An 11,342-nucleotide genomic window follows, 5' to 3' on the forward strand; every position below is an offset into this window, starting at 1 on the left:
CAACACTTTTGCCCCATTGTAGATTGCAGTCTAGTTATCACTATTGATTTAGAGTCGTGCAGAGCAGCTTGGGATTTCAGATATTTGGGTAAGCTCCTAGCGTCTGGAGCTACCGGCTTCTGTCTTTTTTGGCTAGGCTTTGCCTTTATATTGTATTAAGAGATAGCATGTACTTGTATGGTAATTGTGAAGGCCTTGTACTCCTATTTAGATGCTCAACTACTAACTGATGTCAGGTCTTGAGATGGTTCTTGTATAGTTTTTTTATTTCTCTTTCTCTGATTTGCTCGAAGCACTTACTTCTAGTTGTTGTCTTCCGCTTGGTAGTCCTTTGCTTATGGCTCAAGTCTTCAAGGTTTCTTCATCAATTGTGTGGGATTTGAGATTAGGTATGTAGAGATTCCATCAATGGGTTTCATTCACCCATTGAGTCTAAAGACTTCTCCAATTCAATTTCCCTAACTTAATTTGACTATGAACCATAATTTACATGAATTTATGAAGAAATTATTTATTTTAAGAATGATGTTTTCATGAAATTATGCATATTTATGAGAAGGATTGTCTTATGACTTAGGTTTCTTTAATATCAAGTATCTACAAAATTGTGAAAGGTTTTCTCACATTAAGGGATCATGGTTTAGTGAAAGGTTTTCTCACACATGCATGATTCAAGATTTAAGGAGCTATTTTATGATGTTTTTTGCTTGGGTTAGTAAGTAAAATATGTTTTTCCATGGATGATGATATGCTTATGTTTATTACTAATTCCTTTCAGATTTTATTTATAATTCCTTTGAGATTTTATTTAACACCGAGAGGATATTGAGATGGAGGCTCTCCCATTAGTAGAGGTTAGGTCTATGGTAGCAATCTTTTTGTCCCTAACTATGTGTCCATGTAGGTTATCTTAAGTGACATAGCTAGTGGATCCACCTAAGCTAGAAGTTAAGGTCCTTGCATTGGCAGGTAAAGACATATATTTTTAGTGTGTGAGCAAGACACCAGATTTCACATTATAGCTCACGTGGTCTATGTCGGTTAATGGTAAATATCACACAAAACGAGCTAAGTTACTTTCAAATAGTTTATGAAGCTTTCCTTATGTTTTAAGATTCAATGACCATGTTCAAAGTTTATAATTCTTCCTTAAAGGCTTTTACTATGTCTAGCTTGGTCATGCACATCATATTTTCGATTATGTCCCCTTATGATCTTATTTTACATTTTCATGCATATCCCTCATACTTAGTACATTTCATGTACTAATGCATATTTGTGACTACATTGTTTCAATAATGTAAGTCTTGACGACTCAGCTCCCTCCATTCGTGCCTAGTGAGCACCTAGAGATTTGAAGACTTGGTGAGTCCTCATACTTCGAGGACCATGTCATCATTATTGCTTTCTTATGTCTTTTATGTTTTCAGCTATTGTAGGAGGTGTACGGTTACGTCCCGACCACTTCTTTTGATGTTGTAGAAAGACTTATCAAGACTATGTCAGACCTTCGTTTGAATTGTCAAACTCCTCTATTGATATGAAATGCTTTACTTTTGTCTATTATTTTGTGTATATGTATGTCAAGTGGTTTATGTAGGGCCTCTCGAGGTCTTATACGTCATGTCATGTCTAGAGTGTACTTTGGGTTGTTATACATTATAAAGAAGATAAAGAGATATGAGTTACTAACAACTTAAATATATGGTTTTATTAGATATTAAATAAATGCATTAATCATTATGCATTGATTTTATTTGTAAAAATAAATAAATAATCAGTGAAAATAAGGGAGAAAAAAAGGATAAATAATTTAATTGCATAAGAGATGTGTCACATAATTATTTCAAAGACCACATTAAATAATATATAAACATAGATTTTCATAATTATACAACACAAAATCTACACTATCACATTCACAAAGTACTAAAAAAATAAAAATAAAAAACTTATAAATACATTTCAAGCAAGAAATGAATAGAGAGAAAAATAAATTATTACATACACAAAAGAATAAACAAAGATGATATTATAAAATAAATTATCTCATCTTTAATTTTCTTTGCTAGAAAAATAAAAGTTAAACACATCATCATAATTCTTTTGGGTGAAATAACGTAATTATAAATTATGCTTTATTAAAAAAAATTATAGAAAACTAAATGAATAACATTATCAATAGATTCATCACCATGTTCTGCTCCCTAAAGGTATGTCAAAGCCCTTGTCATATGCTACTAATTGATTTTTAACACTATTCATACTAATTGATTTTTAACACTATTATGAATAAATTATTTACTGATAATAACATAAAACACAAAAAAATGTGTATACAATTTTTGATATGACACTGCAATATGTATGATATTTATAATATTTCTATTCCAATTATGTCAATTCAAAAATAATTACATCAAAAGAGATGAAAGAAATCTAAATTATACAATACATTTGCAAAATAAAAATAAAAATGAGTGCACTAACAATAAAAAAATCATGATTACTTGAAATCTAACAAATATTAAAATCAAACTCTACTATGTAATTATTAAATTAGTGTTAAGACACAATTGACTTTTCGACCAACCACACATAACTGATGCATTTAAAATATTAGTACTATCAAAATTACATCAATATTATTGTCATGAATATTTTCTTGATCTCATATATATATAATAGTAAAGACGGTTCGGGCCCAATATGAGCATCTGTGGCATAAATATGTACAACAGTCAAAAACTTCCTCAGAAACTAAGGGGGGAAAGTAGCTTGAAGAGTGATAAAAAGAGTTGCACAATTTGATGAGAGTTGCAAAGATGGTCTCCTTTTTTACCACATTTGCATCTAATGTGCTAACAAATAAAAGAATATTACAATATGGATTGTGAGAGGATAGCTCTTCTGCACAGTAGTGAACTAGAGCTATTAGGATGCCCTTCACTTAGATCAGTGAAAGATGGAGGATATTAATGTTTTCAATGGCATCAGATGCCTCTTGAGGTTTTGAATCAGTCATTGCCTTGTCTTTCAACTCACCACTATCAGTTTTTGGAACTAAGATTAGTTGTGGAGCAGGTAGTTGGTCAAATTTATGAGGGGCAGATGATGGTTGACAATGATCTTTAGGAGAACTGTTAGGAGAAACAAACATGAGTGCAAAGGAAATTCAGTTAACACAGAATCAAGCATTTCAATTAATGCGCAAATCTTTTCAAAAAATGATTCTACTATCAACGACATTGTAGAGCTAGTACTCTGGAACAAAAAAATCCCTCAGAGCAGCCAAACCATTTGCGCCTACCTATTGGCCCCGGATCAGGAAGTTGAAGATGAGTTTCAAAAGTTTCAGCGACATATCCTTGAGTCAAAATAACAATTTCACCGAGTGATCCACAACTCTACATCATGAACAGGGAGTAAGAAAGAGTCCCAAATCACATATGAAAATATTTGACGGTGAATACAAATGACAGCACATACTTCCTTTTTGAGGAACAATCAGAAAGTCACCATTGGCATTGCAGAAAGTAGAGTTCTCCATTAATATGTTGGCAGCATACCTGCATTTTCAACAAGACATATATTATCAGCTAATCTACTAACAATCGATAGGTTTAGGAAATCAACTATATGTCAATCCTAATTATAGTTTAACAAAAATAAAATATAACAAGAAAGTAACAGTTATATTCTGAACTCCATTAGAAGGACATAATGACGACAATATATAGCAAGTTTGAAATACCAAGTACATGTGAATTGCAAAATCATATCAGCTCTGTAAGGCTGGATAGGAAGAGAAATCTTTGATGGCATTTCTAGTGAACCAAAGAAAGGTTGAAGAGACCACATAAAAGCAACTTTTGGAAATCAATGTAAAACACTTATAAAAGTTATTACTATATACTACTATGTAGGACCTCATATAAATAAGGAAATGGTTGAGACACTGAAAAGCGAAGGAAAAGTAGAAGCTATACTAAATCCTCTAAAAACATTCAGAGAGAAAAATTTTCAACCTACAATGTGTCGAAGAGTGGTTAGATTTCTGAAACAGAAAATTTATCCAATTTTTTTATCAAATTGCAGCTTCAATTGGCCAGGCACCAGAGAATACTATAGAGTAGACAAAACAAAGGTACTTCCAGCTTGGCGTTATCACAACTTCAATTGCTTTATCTTTAATTGATATAAATGAGGCCAAAAAACAATCATGAAAGATAAAGCTATGCTATAGGTATATCTAATCTATGATACAATATACACTTTAACAAAAGGATGATAAAAAATGTGTTACATGTAGAAGTACTTTGCCTGTGGTATCTACACTAAAGCAGCTGCAAAACCAACGCAGATTGATCAGGTCATATGTAACAAAGTTTTCTCAGTTGGAGAAAGGTTGGGAATCCATGCAAATACGGACCAATTTTTTCTGGTATTGTCCGCAATATTCACCAATTGCATGGACATCTTCACCTTTTGGGTTTAGTCCCGACAAGTTAACCAACTTATCTGAAGATTTTAATTTATCATCCAAGCTAGATATATATTCATTAAGGATTTCCTGGAAAGCTAGTATAAACATGGTTGTTGTGTCTAATTATTGTGGCCTACGAAGAAAATCTAATGCCCTAGGCAGTAAAAACACAAAAAGGGAGTGATGCACTGGGGAAAATTGAGACTATATAGAAGCAAGCTTTAGAGACATGTTAAAGTTGACAAAGGTTTTCTAGCTTATGATTCTTCAATTCTGAATGGTGAATCAAGTGGTAGTGCCAGTGAACGAGGCTCAGAGCAGAACATTTTGTTAAACCTTACTTATTCAGCTGGCCAAGTCAATTCATAGCATTTCATAACAAGAAAGAGGATATGAATTTGCATAACAAAAACCTCTACAAGTACCTTTTCGAAACTATCCAAGAACTGTAGGCTGAGCATGCTTGAGTGAATCATGATTTTCTTATAGCAGCAAAAAATTACAATGAAAAGTTTAATGAAATTAATAATATCAAAGTCAATTGTTAACTTACCTATGTGAAGGTTGTGTGAATGATTTTACCATACACGATATTATAAGTTGAATGATCATTATCATTGTCATGTAGGTGGACGAATTAGTATTTTGACATATTTAGAACTTTTTGCTCTTGATAAAGCCACGTCTAGTTGACCATGCGAGAAAACAGGTTCTCATAGCTAAATTCCAATAAAATATAACGTTTGACCTTGAGCTTTATTTATGGTCATAGTAAAACATAATCGCAGAGGAAATTGTGTCCTTTTAAGTTGTATAGTAATTTTCTCATCTTGTGATGTCAGTAATGAAATTCTTGGAATAAATACATGTGTATTTTTTTAAGTCACCACTTTCAATTTAACACTTGTGACATGCGTTTTAAAGTTAAAACATGTTAATCGTGTGTCATACATAAACCTTCTGAAGGATTCAAATTTTGTAACAATATAACGGGATAATTCTCCTTTAAAGTTAACTTATAAGGAGGTAAGCTAAGAGGGTGTAAAGTATGTAAGAAATCTTCAAATTGGCTATGATCATTTGGTTCAATAGTTTCATCCATTGCAACATATGTTCTAGTTCTTTTTGGAAATTTTGTAATTAACATATCATTTATTTCATTTACAAAATCATTTTTTCTTGTTAAAATGACACGAGAAGATATTACAGAATCAGAAGAAAATGCACATAAATTAGGATATTTTATGTTAAATAAGGTATCTAAGGATTGTTCTTCAGTTGTAAAAGGAATAAGAGAATTAGGAATTTCAATTTTGTATTCACAATTAGGTGTTTCTTTTTCATTTCCAATTCTAAGTAGATATTCACAAAAGGATGGATCTGTTATTGCACGCATATTTTTAGATAGATGTAATTTCTCAAGATCATTCCACATGTTGGAATATAATAAGCTATGGTGAATAAAGTCTTCTTTTTTCCCATTTCGCACTATCGGAAGAGTCTGTCTAAAGTCGCCTCCAAATACAATAACTTAACAACCGAAAAGTGTCTTCACATCCATAATATCTCTCAAAAGTACATCAAGAGCTTCAATCGTGTTTTTTCGCCATAGATGCTTCATCCCACACAATTAATTCTGCATCTTGAATCAAACAAGAAAGAGGACTCTATTTACTAATATTACAACAAAAATTATCATCTATGTCAATAGGCATTTTAAAACGTGAGTGAGCAGTTCGTCCTCCAGAAAGAACAGAAGTTGCCACTCCTGAAGTTGCAGTTGCTAAAGCTATGAATCCTTGAGATTGAACAGTTGCTAATAATGCTCAATATAAGAAAGTTTTACTTGTTCCTTCGGGACCATCAATGATAAAAGCTCATGCCTTCTTAGAAGATATTCTATCATTAATTATATTATATGAAATAAGTTGTTCGATATTTAATCTTTTTGGTAAGAGCAAGTTCTCTTCGCTAACAATTATGTTTCTCTCAAAATGGATGTCTTTTGTGTATTTTGAAGTTTCAGAAGGTCTAATATTCTCTAAGACAAGGTTATCCTCATTTATGTTATGTCCCATAGAATGTAAGATATCATTGATATGATTAAAAACCTTATATTGAACACTTTTTGATTCAGTATTGGAGAAACTTTTGAAGTCTTGTGAAAGTGAATCCTTAAACATTTCCCATAATTCTTTTGGGTTAGAAGAATTTCAATATACCAATGATGTAGCTAATAAATGTCTTAAATTGTCTGGCATTTGATAACTGACAGCTTCTAACTTACATTCAATTACACTATTGTTGTAATATAATAATCCTCTTTTTTCTACAGATTCACGATATGTGCTATAAGGTACTCCATTAACAGTGTGAAGATCTTTATATGATTTTGGTCCCCTTACATTCATTAACAATAGTCTGAGGTAATATCTTTCCCCTTCAGTTACTTGGCATGTCACAACACGTCCAATTACATCACGTTTTTTTCCGACGTGTCCACATTTTCTCTTGAAGACCATACAAAGTGTTGTGGAAATTCCTTGTATAATAATTTCATATTTATAACATGCTCATTTGTTCTATTCATAGAGAAAAATTCAGTTAACATATTTTTTTTTTATCATTGGATTATTTAAGATTCTATTCTCGCTTTCAGTGCTTTTAAAAGACACAAATTGTTGTCCTTATAAATGTAATTGAAGATGATACACAGCTAGAGTCATTTCACTAGTAGGAATAACAAATAAATGTCAGGCCGTTTCGGGTGGTGAAACCCATCTTGCAGATCGATATTTTTTTATTTCGTCTATTTCAGCATTATCATGTAGAGAATATGCAATTTTATCATGTCCTTCGCAAATATATTTGTAAATATATTTCACAACTTTAATATCAGAACAAATTTCAACATTTACATCAAAATCAAATTTACAAAGAAAGTATGGGTTGTATGGGACAATCCACAAATTGTTCATATGTTGTTTTCTTTTGTATACAGTTTTTTCAGTATTACGTCTCTTATAAAGTGGATATGAATTCATTCCCTTTGATGTTTGTTCAACAAAGTTTTTTGGATATTGAAATTTATAAAAGCCCTTTTTTCCATACATGAATTTGTAGGATTTATATCACCACGTGGACCATGCACCATATGTTGAAGGACATACGAATAAAGATATTGTTCATTAGAATTAGGTAATTCAACACAAACAAATTTATCATATGATTCAGGTGTCAACAATATATATTCATTAGTAAGAATTATAAGAAAATGAGCATGTGGAAGACCCCAATTTTGAAATTCTATAATGTACATAAAAGCCGCAACTTTTCCAAATATGTGTCTTTTTAAAATATCTACTTTTAGTTCTTCTACTTTGGCTCTGAATACGTGAGACATAAATCAGGTCTATTTTGAGTTTCGTCGATCGATAACATATGTTGTATTATTCCTGGCCAAGATAAATTACATGTCATAGTCACAAAAAGATCAGGTTTTTCTAAGTGTTGTACTAAGGTGATAGCTTCCATATATCAACGTCGCATATCTCATGGTCCACCTATGAAAGTAACGGGGTGGAATATTTTTTTACCAATTTTGGAAGCTTCTATTTCACCAACTCACAAAAAAATTGATAATTCCTTGTAATATATCTATTCAAAATAAGTCTTGATTAAGTGAGAAAAAAATCTAATCTTTGTGTTTCAAGCACTGAAAGCGAGAATAGAATGTAATACTCCGTTTTCATCATCTTCTCTTATCTGAATTTTGTAACAATAGTATTCACGACAAGAAGCCATATCTCTTTTTCGTTTTCCTTTATTAAAGACTTGAGCCTCCATATGAAGAACTTCATTAATATATCATATATTATTTACACTTGGTAGTTTTTCATGTTCACAGTAAGATTGATGTGGTCGAATAAGTCTTTTTATACCACAATGCAATCCATTTAGACCATATGAAAATAGTAACAAATACTATAAAGAATCATAACAGCCATAATAATAATTTACTAAGCGAGTGTTATTACTATGAGTGTATATACGAATATATGGCCCAAAAATAACTTCATTCGAATTAAGGTCAACCCATATTCTAGCTACCTCAGATGCATATGGTAAATTATAAACACATTGTTCTAAACCTGAATGGCATTGAAGTGCGAAACAACAATCAGATATTGTTGGGATGTTCATTAAGGACTTTATAAAAATAGAATATGGGTTTTTTGACAATATATTCATAAGTTTCCTGACTATTGATTCGCTAATATGTGCTCAATAAGATATTTTGTTAGCCAGTTCACTTTCATTATCATACAAGTAAAGTTGTAAGCTCTTTGGTTTTTTAGTGGAGGAAAGTAAATCAGGTATAAAATGATACATTTGACTTTGCACTCGAAATGTATATATACCATCATATATCTTAGCTAAAGCTTTGTCGTAGGCTACGCCAAGTGAGGTGAATGCAAACATATTATTATATGTTCTAAAGTAAGTTTGAAATCTCATAGATTCTTCAGTATTTCCCATATATAAATTAGATAAGTCATCAGGCAGTTGGTACGAAACTAACTTTATCGAGCCATTACCACAACAAAAGTCAGGTGATTCATGCTGAAACCTTTTTGCCTTGCAAAATTTATAGTTGGGAACATCTTTTAAATACACATAAGTAGATCGATTATCATTATGTTTTCTATGGGTGTTTTTATTCAACACATGACCTGTATGTTATAAGTATTGTTAAAACAGAGGATTGCCTAACATTCTAACAAAGTAATAGGAGAAATTAGTTTCGCATAAAATGAATACTAACCTTTCTTTGTAGCAACTTTAGGAGTAGCATTTTTTTGTTCCAAACAGTTGTTGGATGTTGAGTCCGAGATATAAATGACCTCAGGGGTAACATTTTGTTGCTCCTTACATGTGTTGAATTTAGAGCCTAAGATATAACTGAAACAATTTAGACATATATTTAGGGGACAATGTAGCTAAAAACTTAAAAGGCAAAGATTATAGGCTTATGTTGAAGTTATAATTTCATTGTAGGCAATTTGTGGATGGAATGTAATAAACATTATCCATTAGATTAATATGTAATTAGATCTTTCTAATTTGATATTAGTAAAAGTGAAGAAGCAATAATTTTTCATTCCAACCTTGGATGTAATAGAAGGAGGCTCTCTTATAGTAAGAGCAGTTTTCCTTGACAATAAAGGATCACAATAACGCTTTGGTCTTTCAATTGAGCTAGGGGGAGCATGTGAGTTGACTTTTCTTTGGTGCGTCTCTATAGTAACATAGCCTGCTTTTTATCAATTGTTATCTTCAAATAAGTATCGCACCTTTTGAGTTTCATTTGATAATTTTATTCTTCTGTACACAGTGAATTTGAACAATAATTTATAACATCACAACCAACAATACTAAAGTATATAAAAATTCAGATTCTTGTAGAACCCTCAGAATATGTCTATCGCACAGTTAAATACATTACAAATTTCCAAGTTAAAATATCAGATAGCACGCTTAAATAAATATATTAGTAACATGTATAGACGTTATAAAATTGTAATTGCATATGATATTGACATAAATTTAGTTTTGGAAAGAAAAGCATTACCTGGTAGTTAGGAGATTATACAATAACAGGAACACAAAGCTGGAACGGAAAAGTTGCATTACATAGAAGGGGGAAACATCAACCTTTTATGTGTTCAAGAAGTTGTCTATCAACCTTCCTTACCCAAAATACATCAACCTTTTCCCCAGCGTTTGAAAAAAAAGAATGAAGATGAGAGGTTTAAAAAATTCTTGTATGTGTTCAAGAGGTTGTCCATCAACCTTCCTTTGGTGGAAGCATTGTTGGAGATGCCAGGGTATGCTAAATTCATGAAAGAGTTAGTCACCAAGAAGAGGATCTTAGATTATAAAACGATTGAAGTATCTCATAGTTGCAGTGCGATCATGACAAAGGAGATAGTTACTAAAAGGAACGACCCTGGTGCTTTCACCATCCCATGTATTATTGGAATGCTCCAATTGGCCAAGGCTTTATGTGACCTAGGAGCAAGCATCAACCTGATGCCATACGCCATATACAAGCAACTTGGATTGGGAGAACCAAAGGCAACTACCATGAGACTTCTCATGGCAAATCGATATATCAAACATCCTGTTGGGATCCTCTACAATATCTTGGTCAAAGTGGATCGGTTTATATTTCCAGCTGACTTTGTGATTCTAGATTGTGACATTGATGTTGAGCTCCCCATTATTTTGGGAAGGCCATTCTTAGCAACTAGCAGAGCATTAGTAGATGTTGAAAGCGGCAAGTTCAAATTCTGTGTGAATGACGATGAGGTAACTTTCAACATCTGAAAATCCATGAAGCAACCAAGTGATATCCATGTAGTGTCTACTGAAGATGTTATAGATGAGACAGTGGCAAGTGTGAGTCATCTGTTGCGCAAGAATGAGCCTCTTGAGTCAATACTTGCAAATCATGACGATTCGGAAATTCAGGAATATGATGAAATAATCGTAGCCCTAACAGGGTTAGGAGCACATGCACGAAATCCAATTAAGTTAGATATCGACCTAAAAATTGATGCAGCCCACCTGCAAAGTCATCAATTTAAGAGCCGCCAACTCTAGAGCTGAAAGTACTCCCATCCCATCTCAAGTATGTTTTCCTGGGAACTAACAACACTCTTCCAGCGATTATTGCAGCAAATCTGAGTGAAAGGCAAGTAAAAGTGCTTGTTGAAGTACTGCAGAAGCACATAAAGGCAATCGGATGGACCATAGCTGATATCGTGGGCATTTCGCCCGGTATCTGCACCTA

This window comes from Solanum stenotomum, chromosome 11 (genome assembly GCF_019186545.1).
Source record: "Solanum stenotomum isolate F172 chromosome 11, ASM1918654v1, whole genome shotgun sequence".
In the NCBI taxonomy this organism is placed as follows: domain Eukaryota; kingdom Viridiplantae; phylum Streptophyta; class Magnoliopsida; order Solanales; family Solanaceae; genus Solanum; species Solanum stenotomum.